Genomic DNA, 21,634 nt, shown 5'->3' with positions numbered 1-21,634 from the left:
AGACTGTGAGGTCAAAAAGGTCAGTGTCATATCTTATTGTGTTTTGGAATGCGATGTGCCGTCTTCTGTCATCTATACCTGTCACTGCCCTGTTTTGTTCTTGTTCCATCTGTAAAGCAGGTCAATGTTTGCCACTGAAACGCAACTCTGAAATCACGCAACTCATCTCAAATTTCACTTTAGTGTCGATGTACACAAAACACACTGTATATGTTTCCTCTAAAGTATAAAACCCCACGTGAACATGCTTAAAAGAAAAGAAATTGAGGAAATTAGTGGCAGAGACAGGAGAGAGGGAGAGGAGGGGAGAGAGATGGAGAGAGAGAGAGAGAGAGAGAGAGAGAGAGAAAGAGAGAGAGAGAAGAAGAAGAAGCATAAGCTCATTACCATCCATGTAACTGCAAATGCTTTCTCCCTCGCACTGTCCAAGGAGCTGAATTTCAGCTTCAGATGAGCCGAGTCTAGTGGGATTCCAGCTGCCAGTTTAATTAGTGTTCAGTAATTTCAATAATGAGTGACAATTCATTGGGGCTTTTAGGTTGGTCTTCTCGTCAGAAGCCGAATCAATAATCTCCTGTTTCTCTCCCTCTCCCTCTTTTTTTCTCTCTCTCTCTCCCTCTCCTTCTCTCTCTCTTCTCACCCTCCCTCTTCTTTCCAGACAAGAAAGTAGCATGTTAAGTTCCATCAGTGAAAGAGAAAATAAATGAGGAAAAACAAGGGGTCCCCAGGAAACGGCTGAAACAATTGGTTTTAATGGCGAAGGCTAGCCTCTTTCCTCTGCTTTTTGTTTGGGATTTTATTGGATGAAAAGGTAGGTGTTTAGTCGCAAGGCGACGGGTTTAGGCGTGAAAACAATTTGCCCTGGCTGAAGCAGAAGTGATTTGGGTAAGTGAGCAGAGGTATGGGGAGGTGGAAGTGGGATTATTAACGCTAATCCCTCCCTTCCGTCACCTCAAAGCGCAGCACAACCATTGATGCTAATTATGCCATAGGAGCATTGTAGCCACGCTGCCCCCGGGTTCCACCATAACAACCCCTAATTGATAATGGGATTTACAGAAGGTTTTTTTTAAATATTACAAACAATATACCATTGGAAAAATAGACAAATAAATGAATGAACAGATAGATAGATAGATAGATAGATAGATAGATAGATAGATCATGTACCTTTCCCCCATAAACATCTGCATCATCTGTAAAATAACATGAAAACTAACATCATTTTGCCATTAAAAATGAATAAATGAATCCACTTCACTCACGTGTTAAACTTTGCTAATTGTTGCTCTAGGACTGAAATATGTCATCTTGGAGCTTTTTTTTTAAGAAATATTTAATGTGGAGCCAAAAGCAGCGTGCTATCACATACCATTATGCCAATGCCGTGCAATTAGCCATGCATCTGCTCTACAAAAGGCTCTGGGTGAGCTCCGTTTCTGCTCTCTTCTTCTTTACCTTTTTTTTTCCCTACCTGCGCAGACTGCTGTGAACTTCTGACCCTGTGTGGGGGCTCTCGCGATTAGGTCTACCATTGCCCCTGGGTTTTGGCGAGAGAGAGAGAGAGAGAGAGAGAGAGAGGGAAGCCTGAGGCAGTGATACATTCTCAGAATTGGAGATTGCTGAAATTGTTTTCACGGTTAAAGAGTATATTCAAAGAATTTAAGCATACAGTCTTCTGACAAACGTGTAGAGCACAAAGTGAGATGCAATTCTGTCTGTGCAAGATTATCAGCTTTTTTTTGTTTCACTAGAGAAGATACTGAGCAGCACATGTTAAAAACAATTAAGTCCGACACACACCCACTACTACTTTTTCTGGTGTTTTATTTTTCACATTCTACAACTATAAGCAAACAGATTTTACAAAGAGTAAGAAAGAAAGAAAGAAAGAAAGAAAGTTTAAAAAGGAGTGCTTTCCCCTTTGCGTTTATGTTCTTGGCTTAGCCTAGTATAACTCATAGCTCTAAAGACATGTGTAATCCTGGTCCATTCATTATTCATTGTAAATGTATATTTGGCGTAATTACGCAGCTCTGTCTATCAGTGTGGCCCTTTAAGGTAAGGCTCACACGGTGAAGATAAATGACTGAACTGACTCCTTTAATGAGAAGAGGGTCATTTGCAGGGCATAGGACGGTTGTTAGCAAGGCTAGACGACAACTAGTGCTTTTGCTTGTCATTTGTCCCCAGGTATTACACAGGCAAACGACAAACCGTAAAAGACAGAGGGACAGAGAGAGAGAGAGGAGGAGGGAAAGAGAGAGAGAGAGTCCTCAAAGCAACAGCTCCAAAACTTTGTTCCTTTTATTATATCATTGTTATAACACGACTATTTTAAGCAACACCTGTTTAAGGAGAGTGGAATGACATTTTTACCACCGGACTTTGATAATGAGGTAAAACATCTTACAGTCTGTGACCCTACAATTCACGTTTCCTGCCGAGAAAGATAAAACTGGAAGACCAGATGTCTGAGTAGTGTGTTACTGAAATAGAGACCAGCCCTAACAAATGAGAGTTTTTGAAGAACAGAAGTACCAAAGATCCACTAATCAAGAAAAAAATAATACATTAAATTATCATATGCAATGTTTTCAAACATCTCCTTGAGTCTGACCTCCGAGTCTGACATAGGACTGATTTGAACATACAGAGGTGACATGGTGGATTCTTTAAAGGTAAAATGTTCAGAGCACTTGTAGTTAACCAATTTAATCACATCAAAATGTCTCTCATTCTACAAAAGATGTTGAGGTGAAGTTATTAAAACCAAAGCATATTACTAACTGTTATATTGTCCGGTAATGTACAACACCTGATCTCTCTCTCTCTCTCCCTCTCTCTCTCTCTCTCTCTCCCCATATATATATATATATATATATATATATATATAGTTCAACAGCAGTTCGCACTCTCCTACATTAGCTACCTACTGATCCATAACATTGCAGTGAATTCAACCCTAGAAAAGTCTCAATGCTCAAAATCACCTTTGGCCTTATTCACTGAAGGTGAGGTTAAATTTTATGATGACAAAAGTTGGGGTGACATGTTCCTGTAACCACCCCCCCCCCCTTCAGATAACTACCCCTCCCCCCTCCTTAAAATCACAGCTGACCGATGGGTCAGGGATCCGCCCAGGCGTGAGGGGAAACATTACCCCCCCTTAATCCTGTCGGGCGCATGGCGGCAGTCATAGATAATCCCCATTAAAAATGCACCTCGGCGTCAAGGGTGTTCATGGCCCTACTGCCCGGGTCTGCATCAGGGGTGTGTGTGTGTGTGTGTGTGAGTATGTGTGTTGGGGGGGGCTATGCTTTAGGGAATAAGAGATCTGTTTGGAGACAGGGATGGAGACAGAAGAGACGTATCAGCTACATGGCCTTTATAATCTAACTTTCCCTGACGCTTAATGGAAACCTCCTCCCCAATGGCCTGTTTATTTATATTAAAAATGTCATTCAGGATTGCTGTCTTAATTAATATTACTTCTTTTTTTCTCTCCCTGTGAATTCCTACCCCATATGTTTCCATGGCCATTCTCAAAAACAATTTTATACTTACTATTTATCACTTCTCAGATAGGTCTTGCCACTTTTTTTCTATGTCACGTTATTTAACTGTTAGTATGATTTATTTTCATTTATGTTATTTCATAACTGTTATCATTGTTGTTGTTCTTTTTAATATGTTTTTTAACCCTGCTGACAGATTTAATCTAATCTGTTGTTCTCTATCAAATACCCTTATTACTTGTTTGTGTGTGTGCGTGTGTGTGTGTGTGTGTGTGTGTCTATAATTTATTTATTTATTTATTTTATTTTGCATTTCTCATACAGAGCTGTCATATAACAGGAGGGCTGACTTTTTGATAAGACAGTAATGGGCTGTAAAAAGAGAAACGTGACCGGCGATTACATGCTCCCATGGGAACACAGTATTTGGTGGCGTATGCGTGAGATGGGGACAGGGGCGGGGCTTGTGGCTTGTGGCTGTATTTACATGTGTCGTGCATTCTCTCATTCACTCTGTCTGGAGAATACGAAGCTGATATCGGCAGGCTGTGAAGAGAAAGTGAAAAAAAAAAAAAAGTAACTATGGCCTAGTGTCAAAACTTCAGTTGTGTTCACCTGCTCTAGATATCCTGAACAACACATACTGGGATATAAGTCGCATAAGGATACTCTGATGTAGATATACTGCTAATGAAGATTTAAATTACTTGAAACTGTTCATACATACCATGTCTGAGTTACATTTGGTGAGTCAGAGAGCAGACGAGGCAAAAGAACCTGTGTAGACAATGGGTTGACACAAAGTGGAATACGATAGTAATGAAAATGTTTAGTACAGTTATTTATGCCTGTGTCACCTTCAGAAACCATTAGCAACTAGTTACACATCTGCAAAATAGTTACCAATGCGGCACAGATATTATTGTTAGCATTTGTGACTCTGAACATTGAAATACTTATGTATATGGGGGAAAATGATGCAACAAATGAAGCTCAAGTTGGTACTAGCCAATATTAGCCGAAGTGTCTCCATTAAAATTAGGTCAAGATTAGCATGATCCTTAAACAATGGCTTCCACCAACAGACACCATAGATTTAAACAAAAATTGAGGGAGACAAAGAGAGAGCGAGAGACAGAGAGAGAGAGAGAAGCATCATGACATCCTTCTTAAATTTTCCTTCTCTTGCTGCATTCAACTATCATGTTACTAACTATCCTCTCAGAACACGCAAAGAGCAGAAAAACGGCTTATGTATGTTTTCTTTATTATTATTATTTCAATTTTTGAGGACTTAAACAGTGCTTGAAAGTCTTTGTGCTTTCTCTGTTGAACAGTGAGCCTGTAAATATGTATTAAAAAGCTGATTTATATCCAGAGAGGATCATCTAACGTGTTAACCAGCTGCTCGCATGTTACTGAGTGAAACATGACCTGGGTTTAAATCAAAACGCGTCCAAACCCAATACACATGCAATTAAATTCCCAGATTGTCGCTCACTCTGTTTCTTGCTGCGAATGTACGTGTCTGCGTTTGGAATGGACTCAAGAGCATTTCAAGACTCGTATCCTCATATCATACTATTTTCCTATCTCTCCTCTGTTACCATCTTTCTTTGTTTCTTTCTTTCTTTCTTTCTTTCTTTCTTTCTTTCTTTCTTTCTTTCTTTCTTTCTTTCTTTCTTTCTTTCTTTCCTCTCTTCCTTCGTGGATTCCTCACAGTTCGTTGGCATTTCCTCTCTTTGACTGCATGTTGAAGAGGATAAATCCTGAAATCCTGGCAGGTTCTGCTGAACATCCTAGACTCTGCTGAGGCCACTGACGGTTGAGTGTCGTCCTGGGATATAAAAACCCTGCAGTGGGCCCATTTCCCTTATTATTTCATGGCCTCCACTCTAATCAGTTCCAGTCGTCCGCTCCCCAGCCTTTGCCAACATGTGTCTGCTGCGTTTAATACTTCACTGACAACAAATTTATGTTGCTAAGCTCCAAAAAGTAAACCTCACCAAAATACTTTTCGCCGGCCACCTTCTCCTCCTCTTTTAGCATCAACGGAGGTAATAGAGAATCCACTCATTTTGAGCTGTCAGTAATTGCTTCCAGATTTTGGCTTCCCCCGGAATATGTTGAGCAAAGCCACATTTTCTCACAGCACCATCGGCCAAGAATATCTGCAGCCCCGAATGTGGTTGCCGACTCGGGGCTTGGAGCTTTCCCTCCCCATCTTGTCAGACATCTCATACAAAACCACAATAATTTGTTTTTGTGTTAACCATACCTCAGAGAAAACCACAGAATGATAACTTGCTGGAGAAGTGGTAAAATATTAGTCCCAGATTGAGTTTCTTAACTGGTTTCATATTGCGGTTTTGACAGTCGTGGAACAAGAACGTTCACAGCCTGCCATGCATTCATCTTATAGAAGTTTAGTAACAGTTAAAATGACCAAAAAAAAAAAAGAGAGAGAGCAGCTGAAGTATGTGGAGAGAAAAGTAACTTATCATTACAGGTTTTGTTAATGCAGTCTTTTCTCACATCGCAGTTTGGAAGAATGTGGATTAGAATGTGATGGGAAATTGACAAATTTTTGGAGAGAGGAAAAATGTATTTTGGTCATACTGGCATGTTTTGAATTCTGATGATTGGAAGGCTCATATTAAATGTCACAGAAGAGTCCAGTTTTGGCCTCTGGTGTTCATGAAAAACTACTGGGTGACCTTTTTGCACTTGAACAGTGATCACATGAATGTGTATGTTAGCCCACTAGCATCCTACATGTCCTGTGTTTGGAGCTGACCCTACATATATTTTTTTTATCTCTCACTCCTTTTCTCTCTTCTTTTTTTTTGCATTTTGTTTGTAGTAGTATCATTCCCATTCCAGCTAGTCTCATCGGTGATGAGTAATTCTCAGTGATGAGGCACAAAAACACAGACCTATCTATGGAGTACTCTCAAAGAAAAAGAGAGAGAGAGAGAGCAATCATTAATTCATAAGACACATCCTAAAGCCTCTAACATGCAGCCCAGTGGATACACATCAGCTTTAATCAGGAGCGTTGCCTCTGCACTCCATAAACCAAGCCGATGCCGCATCCCTTGACATGCATGCACACCAACGACGTTGGATTAAGACATAATTAATCTATCGTCTTTCGCTCCACCTCTCCTCCAACTCGTGCTGTTCTTCTCTTGTTCTGTTTGTTTCGTTATGAATGTTGAATGCAATCACTCAGTCATTTACAGAGTGGCAGTGGTCTGGCAGAATTTACAGTAACTCTCCATTAATGGAAAATAAAAGTTCATTTGCCGTCTGTTATGGAGAGCGCCGGATGATCGATTGACGGCAATCTCCTCCATGTCTTCGAAGACTCGCAAGGCCTCCGTGGATACGCCGTGGGTGGGGCCACATGCTCAAGGCGGGCTCTTTACCCATCTCTCCCCGTTGGCCCTGGGTGGTCCCCGCCCCTGGTTTGCGTGCACATACTTTCTTATTGTCAGACTAGATAAGAATCTAGTCAAGAGTGCCCTCACTAGCTGCCAGTCCAAAGCGGCGGATTAGACTGAAGTCTTTAGGGTTTGACTCCTTGGTGTGTGTTAGCATGCCCACCAGGGGTAAGGGGGCCTACAGCAGAGCTTCCCGCAGATAATCCACCACCTTCCTTCACCCTCCCTTCACCTCCTCCTCCTCCTCGTATCCTAACCTACCTTTGCCTCTCCTCCGCTCCCCATTCCCCCCCTCAAGCCTGAACTTATTATGGAGCCTAATAAGTGCAGGCAGAGTATTAATATGTAGGAGATCAAGAGATTATTGATTAGAATCACTTGCTTAATATCTCCTGCCTGTCATGTAGCTCAGAGCCAACCTTTCATGATTTTTTTTTTTTTTTTTTTTTTTGCCGGATGTCACTCCATTTAAATATTCATGGCCCTGCTTTGCTTTATGCCCCTTACAGCTGAATTTCTAATTAAACTGTCAAAAGAAATACAATATGCCCTTAAGCTCCATTATCACAGGGGTCAGTCGTTGGGACGGCGCTCAGGCCGGGCTAGGGGGGGTAATTAAGTGTGAGTCAGGGCAGTGTTTACCTTACTGCCCGTACCTGTGGCCTGAAGCTGAAGGGCTAACGCAGACTGAGTCTCTCTCCTTAGCTTGCCTTTGAAGCCCTGGCATGCCATCCCCAATCACCACGACGACACAGACTGAGTGAGAAACCGCAGCTCTATAACGACATAATCAGCAATTATAGCTGGGAAATGGACAGAAGCGACAATTTTATCTCATTAAAAAAGAGACGAGCCAAAAGTTTTTTTTTTTCTTCCCCTTCTCTCTCTCTCTCTCTCTCTCTCTCTCTCTCTCTCTGTCTCTGTCTCTCCCTCTCTCTTCCTCTTCTACTTCTTCTTTACTTCTTCTCCCTCCTTCTATCTTTTTTTTTACTTCCTCCCTCTCTCTTATGCTCTCTCTCCCCCTGTCACTTTCTCTTTCTTTTGAATTCAAATGATGTAGCATTAAAGGTGTGGAAGAGAGTGGGGAAAATTTAATTCAAGAGAAGAAAGCGAGACCCAATTAGCGGGGTGGCACTGCGGCTGAAATATGAATGACATTTGCTCCTGCTGACTCTTAATAGAGGCACGATTTTTGGATTTATCGGGCCCTCCGTCCGTTTATTTCCCATCATTATTGTTGCCTTAGTTCTTCTGTCAAATTATGGCCGCTAATTTCTTCTCATTTTATTACGAGGCCTGTTAGCAAGTACCATTAATGAGTCCTGAAAACTGACCTACGCCTATGGATTTAAAGAAAAGAAAAAAAAGAGGGACTCTTCCCACAGAGGCGGAGCCTGAGAAAGAAAGTTAAACAGTGTGGTTCCCGGACAATTTATCCCGCATAGGATTCTTTACAACTCAAACGCGTTAAAGGCCAGAGTTTTAATTCGCCTTTTTTATGTGGTCTGTTAATGTTCCTTTTTAGGGGCACTCTTAATACGCACAAAAAATTTGTAGAATATCACGATAAATCAAGGCCTTGCCCATCTAATGACAATTTACTTCAGCCATTACGTTTTTATCCTCCTGTCACATTATGGTACCTAGTTAAATTTCTGTCAGCCTGATCTTTATGACTGCATTTAAAAGTTAATACTTGGAAAAAGTTGATAATGCAAAGGTTGAGTTTGCCATTGTGTCATACTTCAAGAGGATCGTTTTTACTCAACATATATGGTCCTATGCTTATAACCTAACACATAAGCTCGATATGACGGGTAAACTCAGTCCTCACACAGAACCGTAGGTTTGTCTCGTGAAGCCAGGGAATTATTTTGAAGTACAGGGTTTTAATCTGAATCAGGGATATAGTTTAATAAGTATCGTAAATGTGTGTGTGTGTGTGTGTGTGTGTGTGTTGCTCACGTAACTGTGTGGTCCAAAAGTACAGAATATGACGTTATGTGATCATAGTGCTAGTTTTAAGTGGCACAGACGTTGTTTATTAGGGTTAAACCTCGGAGATAATTGACTGAACTGAGAGGTTTTTCATGAAACAGTACAGGTATACGAGAATATTAGCACATAATGAGTGGTTAAGGCAGGGCCTGCATAATGAAATGCTGGTTTGATTGACAGGTGGAGAGTGCTAGTTATTGTGCAGTATTCTCAGTTATACTTTGGTTCATCTGGAGAGAGCAGCACTGATAACATACATAGAGAATCTTAAAAATGCCAAGTCCCTTAATCCTGAAAGGGCCTTCTCTGAAGCTTATATTGCCTTAATTAGACATTAGTTATGCAAGTTTGGCTTTGTTTTTTTTGTTAAGATTTTTTTTTCTTTTTCTCCATGCATGTAAAGCCAATGGATAGCCAACATATAAAGCATTCTGTGTGTAGTCAGTAACTAGATATACAGTCATTACTGATATTATATAGATCCTCTCTGCTGAAACACGGGACCCACCTTTGTTCTTTTTTTTTTCTTGTATATTTTTCTTTTTCTTTTTTATTCTTCCTTTCAGGATTTTCACTGTACAGAAACCAGAGCCTAAAAAAAACAAAAAAAAACAAAACCTCAACGATAGGGTGTCGTAATAGATTCCACCTCCATTATTTGACAAAAGAGCTAAAGCAGCCTTTGATTGCTGATATGCTTAAACACACCTAATAGCCCCGAGAACAACCTGTTCCAAAGTGCTTAATTTGGCATAAGGGAATGTGTGTGCGTGTGCGTGTGCGTGTGTGTGTGTCTGTTTTCCTGAGTTGAGGCATGAATTAAAGCAACACAATAGCTTTGAGAAGACAGGAAACCTGACAGAGTACAGTTTGATTTCTCTCACATGCCTCATCATTTGATGATGAATGAAACCCATATAAATTCACTAACAACATTTATCACGGCTCAAGCAGCGGAAGGAAATCTTTAAGTGGAAAGTGATGTGTCAAGAGAGACAGAGAGGGGAACAAAGCCACCCCTAGAACTAATGATTCTCTATGGTTTTTTTTTTTTCTTCCTTTCTTTCTTTTTTTTTCAGACGAGTGAGTCTTTCCCCCTGTATCAGATGCAGGGCCTCTGTTTATTTGGAAGGTGCCTTTTATTGTGTCATTTCTTTGGAAGGACCGCGACATTCATTGGCTCCCACTGTGGTTATTTACAGGGGGGAGTGTGTGACAGAGAAACATGTAGGAGGACTGGCTGCCCGTGTTTTTCGAGGTTGGGCGAGAGAGAGTGAGATACACGTGTCGCTAGAGACCACATGACAGCACAGAACTCTGAGACGAAGCACTAGAACTCAGTTAGGAGACACTTTTGACTTCACCAAACTTTGGTTTTATCAACCATGTACAAGAGTTACCTTTTTTTTTTCTTTAACATAATCTTAAATACAAAATCTCATGCGAGAAATGAATGAATAACATAAATGAATGAGGAACATAATGTAAGTAAGTGCCAGTGTATAAATATGTGTGTCTCTGTGTTAATAAAACTGTAATTGACTTTGAATGATACTACTATTAATGTTGTCATTTCATTGAGTTGTTTAAAGTCACATTTGTGTTTAAAGTCACATGTGCTACAGCAAAATAGTTGTTATTTTCCTTTTACATTACAGTTCATTAAGTATTCTGATACCACTGGACAAACACAAGAAACAATTTATTTCATAACCACAACTGCAAAATAGTGGATTATTTCTGATATCCCAAAACAAATCCTTCAAACACGTCTTGTAAGCTTAAAGTCTCTCTCACTTTTTGCCCCTCTTCTTTTTCTCAGTTTCACGTTTTCACAGTCCCTACTGAGAGTCCGTCTATCTGGCCAGTACACACATCGATGATGGAAAAATAGGCTTACTGAAGGAGATTGTGAGCTTTATACCAGTACCAGTTTTATCTGTGCGGCTGATAAACTGACATAGCCGGTAGAACATGAAGGGAGTAATGGGAAAACAAGACCCTCGAACAGCAGGAGTCAGACGGGTCCATTTGGAGAGGTTACATCAGCAGAATCACGTGACACACCTCATTTTAGAACCCTAGTGTCGGTACTACGCCTGTTCTCTCTCTCTCTCTCTCTCTCTCTCTCTCTCTCGCTCTCTCTCTCTCTCTCTCTCTCTCTCTCTCTCTCTCCTCTCTCTCTCTAGCATTGACCAGTGTTCTAATTACTGTACAATTAGACCTGGAGAGTCACTAGACCACCAGTAGCTATTGCCAGAGCTGCCAGAGGACAGTTGTTTCTGTGGCTTTGAATGCCAACTCTGTTAAAAGGACATGAAAGAGCGATGAAGGGAAGTGAGGTCAAAACATGAATTTCCTGGTGTTGTTTATCAGTTATTTAAAGTTACGTTACATCTTGATTCATTATTATTATTGCTGTTATTTTTTATAATCACTATCACTCATGTTGTTATAATTGGTGATGTGTTATCTTTTCAGAAGCTGAAAATTCAGTCATTGTACCATTACAAAGTGAGCAGATGATTTATTTCTCCCACTCATGTCAAAACGAGAATTATTGTTAAAGGTATGTGGTTTCTATTGTGTGCACTATGGTCAGTTTACATTTACCATAATACACAACAGTCGTCTTAATGCAACGTGCTATGTTAGATGGGTGCTGTGTTATCACATCAAATTATATTATCACATTCATTAGACTCATATGCTTGGCCACCTCAAAAGAAAGGAACATTTTTAATGTAATTAGTGAGACTGCAGCTTACAGTGGCGTCATGACTGAAATCAGAATAGCAGTTAGCACCGTTACAATAGTATGAAAACTGATGGGTGAAGGCCCACCTCTGTGTTGGAGAGGACTTAAGGCGTTTGACTCGACGGTCACAGGAATCTAGGACAAGCGGTAATGGAGAAGCCATCTCCAGGCCTGTGTCTCACCGCCTCTCCAGACATTAAAAAGAATCGAAGATATCCTGTGCTTCTTTGAGGATGCTCTCTTCCTTTGAGATAGCGGTTCTTTTGAGCATATCCAAAGTGTTTTTTTTTCCTCTCTCTCTTTTTTCTTTCTTTTTTTTTTTTTTTTCTTGATACACGCGCCAATCCACAATAATTTGAACCACTGTACACAGATATCCGTACAGTTCTGATGTCATTAGCTGAGAGCTTGCTTTTCTTCCAATTCAAAGTTTAATTTTAAGTGATTGTGTATAAGGACCCACGTTGTTCTCATAATTGTTTTTCGTTCAACTCTAACACTGCTGTTCAAGAAGGTTTTGATGACTGACGCGCTATATAAACATTTGACCATTTACAGATATAGATATAAATGTAGATATACATATAGATCTATAGATATATAGATAAATTTAGATGACATATCACATCGAAGAATGTCAATAATTAAAATAAATACTTTTACAGCATTTTGTATCAAATATATAGGTTTTTTGTGTATACAGATTTTGTGTGTCAGTAATAGAGATCATAAGAAAAGGTTGGTTTGTATTGAAGTGTCAGTTCCACATGACACATCTGTTTGTACTCTGTGTTCCTTACTCTGAAGCAGACTGCCTTTCAAACCGTCTGTGAAGGTGAGGGTGGGTAAGGCCAAAGTAGCTTCATTTGACATTAACTATGCATCCGTGTCCAGTCCACACCTCAGGACATTAAGGACGGTAATGATTCTTACTTATGTTTTCTGCTGTCGGCACAGTGAGAGCAAACTGCCCGTTCCATCCCAAATTAATGAGTTTGGCAGTCAGCCTGTCTCTCAAAATTAGATCCAATATTTTATTTCCAGAGGATGTCAACCAGACTTTATTCCTTTTTTTTTTGAGTTAGCTACATATTTCAAACATATATGCGTAATATGTATGGGTCAAATGTATTACGTGAGCATCGCTGTCATACTTTTCATCTAAGCGCTCGATAAACATAAGCTTTTATATTGTAGTGGTGTCAGACCCTCATGTTACATTGCAGGGATGTCATGTATTTGCCGAAGCTGTTTTGTGGGGGAGTCCCATTATCCTGTTGTTGATCTGCTTAAATGCAGTGGACTGTTAACCTTCACCACGCATAGAGGTTAGTGTGAGTGCACCTACATTGGCAGAGTTTCAGCTGTGTATTCCTCTTGAAAGGTTTTATCCAAATAAATAAATAAATGGTGGGAGTTGGGGGGGGGGGGGGGGGGGGGGTAGAAGAATAAAGAGACTGAGGAAGTGCTTCCTTTCCGTGATGTTGAGCGAGGAAACAAATCCTTTGTAGTGCATGCTCATCTAATAACAAGTCCGTTAATTAATAACTTCTACACAATTATAAATTAACTTCGGATCAGGACTCCGGCTTTGCATATAATTTCCTATAATCGCTAAAGCTACTGCAAAAACACGGCTCATATCAAGCGTAACTTTCTTATTGAACTCAGACAGGCAGGGTTCTCACCCAGTTTAAATGTACAGCAAATTATCTCTGCTGGGACCCAAGCAAGAAAACCTAAAATCACAGCACTCATTTTTTAAAATTTGAAATAGCATCCTTAATCGTCACTTTTATTATTATTTTTTCCCCCTCCTACTCTGGCGAGCTTTGATGGAATTAATCTTAATATTTTAATATTATTACAGGAGTCAGGAAAGAGAGAGAGAGAGAGAGAGAGAAAGAGAGAGAGAGAACAGAGGGAGCTAGCTGGTGCTAATTCATTGTCCACAACTGTTACCACATTTCCTCCCCTATCTTTTCTTCCCTGGCTTGTGTAGAATTATCATGCTGGACTCTGTGTGCTGTTCATTTGTGGCACTAGGTGGCAAGATACCCAGGCCGAAAAAAAAAAAAAATTCCATAATAATTAATGGTGGGGAAGAGTTGGGTTCAGACTCCAGCTGCATGGCATATAGCCTTACTGCTGTTATTCCTCTGTGGTTTATCAAAAGCTACTCCTTTAATATGGAGATTATGCTTATGTACTTGTCTCCACTTGAAAGGCATTTTCCTAATTTACTTATTAATGACATGTAAATCTATTTATACTGAAGTCCTCAAGTTTGAAGAAATGCACCCACAGAGCAGGCGATAAATCCAACCATTTGAAAACAGGGAGGAAGGAAAGAGAGGGAGAGAGTGTGTATGAGAGAGAGAGAGAGAGAGAGAGAGAGAGAGAAAGGAAGAAAGAAAGAAAGAAAGAAAGAAAGAAAGAAAGAAAGAAAGAAAGAAAGAAGAAAAAGGAGCCTCCCATTCTTGTTCTGTTAAAAATTTATATAGTCCATGTTAAATTTATTAATATTGCTTGCTGTCATTCACTTTGCAGCTCTCTAACTGAAATTTGACTTGACAGTGAGCACATTAAAGATGTATATCATTGTATTCGACAAAGATTAATGAAGCTTGGTAAAAATAGCTGCACGGAGGAAAGTGATCAGAATGTAAAATCAGGGAGTTAAATAAGGTTTTATGTGTACCATAGTTCAATGTGTATGAGGGATTCTATCCCCATGAGGAGTTTTTTGGGGGAGAGAGAGATATTGATGTACTGCATGCATTCAGTCCTAAAACCACATGAAGTGCGTTCTGCTTGAACACACTCTTTCTCACGTACTCAAACTACCATTTTTCACCAAGAATGTGCCGTATCCACGAATACCAGAAGAGTCAGAACATAAGACACACTGGAATTTATTTTGCTCCAAACATCAGTAATACCTCAATACAATCAAATATTCAGCTGAAGTGAAAGAAAAATGTTGACATACATCTGTTCAAACTGGTTGAAAATGTCAGCTGTAATTCCTACAAAATGACTATAGGCTATAGATTTTGTAGAAACTTCAACAGAAACTCCTTTTCTGCGTTCTTATCTTTGATTATAACATAAACATTTTGTTGTTGGACTGAGACAATAGATGGGTTTCGAAGACGTCATGGTTTGTCTGTATGTATAATTATTAAAGCTCTCTCAACATTATGAGTGTTTCATGCCAAAGTCTGCTTTGACATAAACCCCGTTTACACAAGGCATTGATAGAATGGATCTGTTTTCACAGTAGTTTCCTGATAACATCTCAGAATTCTTCTTTTATTCTGAGTTGTTTCTGCTTGAAACTCCATATAGACATGTGTTATTCTGTCAGACAGCATCAGAGAGATTCATAACACGTGCATGCTACACACACACACACACACACACACACACACACACGTCCAGCAGTCGAGCAGACTGATGATGTTCCCCCTTCAGGTGAAATGAGAAATTTACGTCTGACCCTTAGGTAAACTCAACGGGAGCTTTGTGTTCCCGTCGAGACAATCAGGCTTCCCTACACGTGCTTCATCTTACAAAAACACCCAACAAACCCTGTGTTTCTTTTCTCACCTCTTACAGAAAATGGGTATAAGAAACGATAGGATATCCCACAAAGAGACAGAGAATTTGCTTTTGCATGGAGAATCTAAGAAAGCGTAACACTGCATAGTTTGCAAACCCTCCACCCTGGCTGCTGAGTTCACTCCAGAACAGTGGAGTACCTGCCCTGGGGAGTCAATAAGACGCTTCCTCTACTACGCATTCCCACAAATCATTAGACGCAAAGATTGAGCACCCTCCCATCACAACAGCTGATTGTGTGCATGCAATTAAGCCTGAGCTAAAAATAAATAAATAAATAAAATGAAAACATAAAAACAAAGCAACATTTGCTGTTCACTAAGCAAAGTAAAGCAGCACACAACCAGCAGATTTTCACAAAGGAAAAAAGAAACGAGGAAAGCTTGTGTAGAGTCGTGAAGCTGAACATGTTTAATCCGAAGTTGGGAGACAGAAGCTGACCTGGAGAAGGCAGTCCAGACAGGGGCAACGCGGGGTCTGCGGAGCTGGAAGGGACACTTTTCCCCCAATGCCAATGCATTATGCACAGTTTGGCTCTCTTAGAAACCGTCTCTGCTTTGGCTGCCTCTTCACGTCACGCATTAAACAGCCCGGGGTATGCTGCGACAGGAGCACACCAGAACTGTTTGTGTTAGACCAGAAAGATCCAGAGGAAAGATCCCAAACTTCATGGGCCATGGAGTCTGTAAATACTCTATATATGTCTATACATCATATTGTAATAATATTGTAGTAATTTGTTATGAATGGATATCCCATGACATTTACATCTATGCAATCTATATGTACACGCACACACACACACACACACACACACACACACAGAGCATGTATATTGTATTTAATATAAATTCTTAATCAGTTCTTAATTCATAGAGTAGGTGTAGCGCTGAGTAGAGTAAGAGTATTTGAAATGAGGAGCTCTCTTCGGCATTGTGGGTAGCTGCTTCATTACTCCGGTCTAGTTTCAGAGAAAAACAAAAACATTTTGTGGTCATTTGGAGGCAGCAGTAATCATTTTATTTTCTTGCCTCTGATCTAAAACCACGGCTGCTAAATGCTCGGTTCCCATGTGAAGGAAATAAATTAAATATTAGTATAGTTCATATTTAAATTCCCTCCCTGGGCTGTTTTTGCCTGTTTTGCTATTCTTGTGTACTATAATATTCACCAAGCCATTTTCCAGCTAATGGCTTGTTACAGCTTGGTTTTGCATTCTATTTGCTTTCTGCTCTGGACTCTTCGTTAAACAAATTGCAACAGTGCTCTAAAGGGAGGGGAGAAAGAAATCACAACTTCTAGACCCCTAATGCTCAAGCTGAGGGGAGGAATGGAATAATTGGAATGTTTACTTAGATGCTACATTTTCGGTATACTGTGAAGAACATGGGTTAGAGAAGATAGAAGCGTGACTTTCAAAGCATGAGAAATATTTTTCCTGATTTTGACAGACGCATGCATTTTTCATAAAAAGTGTGAATACTGATTAATAGTAAAATTATCTTATCTTATTTACTCGGTTTAAGAGTGTGTGTATTTTTTTTTCTCTCTCTCTCTCTCATTCTTAGAGCCAGGGCCCATTATCAACGGTACAGAAAATCTAAAACATAATCCATAATTTATGGATATAAACAAACTTCATCTTTAATTACATGTATTGGAATCAGTGAGAAATAATTAATGACATAACTTTCTAAAGCTTCAGGATGAGGGCCAATGCAAATTGCATGCATGGCACATTGCATTAGCAGACATGGTAAACATCCAGGCCCAAAAACTCCAACATTAACCCATTAATACTTCTGTAGCTTCCATTACATGTTTGGAGTGGAAAAAAAAATATTTGTCTGTTTTTGTTTGTTTGTTTGTTTCTACACAATCTTACAACCATGCATCATTTCTGATGCAAATACTTTTAGATCAAATTCTTCCTCTTCTTCTTCTTCTTCTCTTTATTATTATTATTAGTAGTAGCAGTAGTAGTAGTAGTAGTTTAACCAGTGCACAGCAGTTTTCAGAACACAGTCATATGGACATCAGTCTTTCATTTGCTGTTTGACCTGAAGGCTTCACTAAACCTTTGCTACAGATTGCTTGTCTTTTTCATCAGACTACTGAATGTATGTATGTTGAGTATTGGCAGATTGTGGATTTACTGTACCTCACTGCTTTTCCAAATCAATTCTATGCATTAGTTATCACCTCAGTCTTTGATAAACCCCAGACTGCAGTCTTTAGCAGTTAGTCCACAGCACGTCTATCTGTGCAGCCAGACTAAAAGCGGAGGGAAATTCTCAGGAGTCAGTAGGTGGGTTAACCCTGAGGAGGTAATAACTACTCTTAAGTGTTTAAAAACTTCAAGTGTGCTCAGAATAGATACACGATGAGCTGAGAATATGAATATAGACTCACACCTGCACACACATTCAAACACACCCACACTCACACACACACACACACACACACACACACTCTATGTATATATACACAGACACAGGCACACATCCACAGTAAATTTCTCTTCTATCTCATGGGCTCCCTACACAAACAAACGAGTAAACATTATGTTTTCTCTCAGTATTTGCATCAGAAACCGGAGTTCAACTCAATGCGGCTCCCGTTCAATTTTGCCAACTAAGAAATTATGAGCAATTTGTGTAAACATACATGATAAATTGTTTTATCAAAAGAATAAAAAAGAAAAAATCGTAATCGTTCAAAATGTCTTAAATACGAGTCCGGCGGGGCACATCACTGGTGGTGTAATGAGAGTCTGATATGTGAACGTTTCCGATCGAGTCTGACTGCCGAAACAGATGAAGGAAAAAAATTAGAGGAAAAAAGAGTCAAACTCCAGAGCAATGGGAAGGAAAAAGGCACACATAGCTGCAATTAGTTATGCAAATTTAGATCTGTGATATCCAAAAAAGTTGCCTTTCAAGGAGTGACAAGAGATGGCAATCCATTAACTAAGAGTGAGATATCCTCCCAGAAGCCTGGATTTATCTTTGAGGACAGAGGGCGCAAATTTACACTCTCAGGTGTATGATTAAAATCAATTAAATCACTCCTGCAATGCCAGCCAGGGGGATTCTCCTGACGAAGGAAATTATGCTAAAGAAAAAGAAGAAAAAAAATGGTTCTTCGCTCTCCCTTGGCCTGTCTTAGCATCACTCACTTCCACAAATGAGATTAAAATGTACAGCTTGGGGATTTCAAAGGAATATTTTCCATAAGAACATGAAAAGTCCTCAGAAGCCAGTGTAAGTAGACTTGAAAGCCTCTAGCGGGGAGTGGTATCACGCTGCCTCTCCTCTCACGTTTTTCCACTGCCAAAAAAAAAAAAAAAAATCGAAAAAAAAAAAAAGTTATAACACAGAAAAACCGCACATCCGTTAACATGGAAATAAACACAAACCATAATGACTTGACAACCCCCCTCCCCCACACCACACACACACACACACACACACACACAAACACATTCTCCTTTTTTTTTTAATGTGGAAAGCAAAAGCGTGTGCTTTTTCTGGCTGTTTGCTGTTGACAGCCCACTGGCTTCACTCTGTCATTGTTCGCCGTTGTTCTCTTTTTCCTGCACATCTTTGTTTCTGTCACTTTGGCAACGCAAGGAGGGACGTGATTAGCCTGAACCGCTGTGTCAACGTGCCTGTCTCCATGCCGTGTTTCTCATGTACACAGCCGACAAGCCCAGATTAAGTGTTTTTCAACAAGCGCCATGACACGCATGCTTGATTTAGACGGCGTGCGCTGTCTGTTTTGCGCAAGGCGCTTGGAAACCTCGCAGTGTGAAATGCACGTATATGTTCTGTCTGGTGTTTTTTTTTTTTTTTTTTACTCTCTTTTTTTCTTTTTTTTTCATGCCAAGAGGCTTTTGTAGTGTCATTCCCAGCCTTTGACACCAAAAAAAAAAAAAAAAGACCTCTCAAATGCTTCACAAAACAAAACAAAACAAAAAAAAAGCATGTAGCGATACATACATTTGTTTTGGCAGGGCATCGTTGTATCGTGTTGTTCACATCTGACTAACAGTCCTCTTTCAGTTCTATGTCATACGGAGACAGCCAACATGAAAGAATTTGTAAATAAAGAAATATGAAATGCCACGCTTTGAGGAGGCTTCCAAACACAAAGGGCTTTAACCAGTGTCATGGGCGTTAAAGTGTGTTACATTTAGCTCATGACTCTAACACAACATATCCAAACACAGCATGAGAGCACACGCTTTTCATAGTCAACTCTAGCTTGAAGATAAAGATGCTAAGAAAATTCTACACTACGGTGCATATAGCACACACACACACACACACACACACACACACTTATAAAAGATGATGTTCAGCAAGCAGAGTCACGGCGTTCACGGCTCGCAGGAGGTGATAAATGCATGGTGAAACCATGTAAAACTGTCTGAAGACGGTATTGTTGGGGATTTTCAGGGAGCTCCACTTCCTTTATAACCGACAAGATCCCTCCTTTGAGCTGCTCACAACTCTTTAATGCCTTATTATGTGTGAAATATATTGTGCACATATTGCCATAGAATCTGTCTCTCCTTTGTCCGCTGACAAATTTACCTATTCTCCAATTCCAGTGATATGTTTGAGCCACTGTTCTCTGTCAATCCTCGTAAGAGACAGCAACACCCCCCACCTCCACCCCCACCCCCCAGACAAAAGCTTTTGATATAGAGCCCAGTCATAAAGCTTTAAAGAAAAGAAATATATTCGGTTAGCCGCAGCCGTCGACGGACAAAAAAAAAAACGTCTGAAAAATGGTGTATTGAAATGCCTAATTAACTGGCAGTGTCCAGTCAATTCAGTTTGCTAAACCTGGTGCTTCTCACCTCTGCTGATGCCATTCCCTGGGGTTAATTTGACATGCACACTTTTTATGGCCCTTCCAGAATGATTTCTGCAGACGTGGCTTATGGCGGGATGGAATTTACCTAACTCCAGTAAGTCCATGTATCTTCTTTTATTAGAGAGTGAAGGGGAAAAGCAATGAAATTTTTATTTCAGCAGAATTTTCAGGCGGACAAGGCGAGCTCCCCCGAGAGAAGTCCAAGCCCAGCAGTAACTGGTGGATACCAGCGGATTCAGAGAACCAGTCAGGGACAAATCAATGCCTTAGAATGCTTTCACCCTTCTGTGTCTTCACTTTCATTCTCCTGCTCAAGCTGCTTTCATACACCGTAAGGCATTTCTCCAGGAAAAAAAAAAAAAAGTAAAAAAAACTTTTTATTCGACTTGCTTTGATTCTTAAGAGGTGCAAACTGATGTCCTTTTAAAAAAATGCATGACTCCTTTTTTTTATTTTAATTTGAAGGTTTAATATTGTAGGTGCTTCTTGTTTGATCGGCATTTGCTGCTATTTCACCTTAATTGACACCCTTCGTTTTCTCAGACGGTGTTTGAATTTGAATACCTCTTAAACCCCTAACCTTAAATTAAGATTCTAATGGCTGTATTTGTATGGGCAATATATTCTATTAATCTTAAGAGCAAGGTACTGTGTTGTTTCATATTTTCTCTCATCTTAAGCAAAGCGAATACCTCTCGTCCACGTCGGCTCAGTGATTACATATCTAATGAAAACTATCTCAGTTGAATTTCCAGAGTAAATGCAATTTAAATATCCATTTATCTGTCTTTGAGTGTGCCTTTTGGCTAGCCGTCCATGTGTGTGTGCGTGTGTGTGTGGGGGGGGGGGGATCAGGACGGCTAATTTTCTCTCTCTCCTTGACTTCAGTTGGAGAGGCAGAGACCCCTATTCGTGGGGGCATGATAGCGGATGAATAATGCAGAGACACCCATTGCAGAGAACTGCATACGCATCCCCCCCCCCCGGCCCCCACACCCCACTTCTCCACTCCCCCATCCCCACCCCACCCCACCCCCCAGGCCTCACACAGCTAGTTCAAGTGCATACACTCAAGGGGCCACCGCCGGTATCAGCTAACAATTATCTGGCGAATTTGTACACTTTATTACTGAATCTCCACTGGGCAAACAGTGTCATGACATAGAAAGCCCACCCCCTCATTCACCCCCCCCCCCCCTTGTTTATCTAATAAGTGCAAATTAATTAGCGTAGAATTAGCTTCACAGGTGCCACTGCTGGGGCTACAGTGCGTGGTTTTCATAGCTGTGGCCGTGTTTTGTTAAGCTTCGACACCTCAGATATTTCCTTTGGCTGTTTTAGAGAGGGACTAGAGTGTAACTTTTAAGAGTATGCATATAGGCTACTGTACTGTTTTTTTTTTTTAA

The sequence above is a fragment of the Chanos chanos genome, chromosome 5 (assembly GCF_902362185.1).
Source record: "Chanos chanos chromosome 5, fChaCha1.1, whole genome shotgun sequence".
Taxonomy (NCBI): Eukaryota; Metazoa; Chordata; class Actinopteri; order Gonorynchiformes; family Chanidae; genus Chanos; species Chanos chanos.
This window is presented reverse-complemented; position numbering follows the sequence as displayed.